Genomic DNA, 960 nt, shown 5'->3' on the forward strand with positions numbered 1-960 from the left:
TGGGACCGAAAAAAAAAAATAGTCGCAAAAAAAAAGCACCCTAATGCTACATGGGTTTATCACCCACACTTAACCTACCTGGGAAGACGCGTCAATATTACCTACAGTTGTATGTAAATATCGTCGTTTAAAGTACAAAACCGCGTATCGTCATTCTGCAAAACCGCGTAACTGACATTGGCTGCCAAAAATTGGATTTGCTCACGCAAGCTCTTGGCTCAATCCTTATCCATTCGTCCTGAAATATATTACCCAGATATGTGATTTCTTTATAAGAAAAGAGAACCATTTTGAAATATGAGTGTTTTTACTCTCTAAAAAAAAAATTTATGCAACCTCATATACGCGGTTTTGCATTTTGTTGATACGCGGTTTTGCACTTTAAACGACGATATGAATGTATGAATGCATTTAGTTCACCCAATGTGCCGCTACTACTTACACACATACATATGTATTAGGGTTATGATTTTTTTACACTTTTTTTAAATTTTGATTTGCCTGTGCTTGCATTTAATGATCTTTTGTCCAAATATTACTTTTTTGGCGATATTTTTGTTGGTTCGTGAAAATACCTCCCGCGCACACTATCATTTCATTTACAAGGCTGTTGCATGGCAAAGCCCCATACCTAGTATAAAAATTCGACCGAAATTCCTTTTTGCCTACCAAGTTTTGATTTAACGAGGGGTATCAGCACTAAATCCACGAATCTATTTTACTTTAATAAAACCATAAAACATTTGCGAAGAAAAACATGTTTGAATATTAATTTTCTCCACTTAGAAACTGATAATATATTCCGCTATGCGCGGGAGTTTTTTTATAAATTATCAAAATTGTTGTTATTTTTTGGAAATTTATACGAAAGTTAAACGTTTGCCACCACAGGCATTTAAATCTAAAAAAAAAATCATAACCCTAATATGTATGTATAAATTGCCACTGAGCAAAACTACT

This window comes from Rhagoletis pomonella, unplaced genomic scaffold, assembly GCF_013731165.1.
Source record: "Rhagoletis pomonella isolate Grant_MI unplaced genomic scaffold, Rhpom_1.0 Rhpom_scaffold_00015, whole genome shotgun sequence".
Lineage (NCBI taxonomy): Eukaryota > Metazoa > Arthropoda > Insecta > Diptera > Tephritidae > Rhagoletis > Rhagoletis pomonella.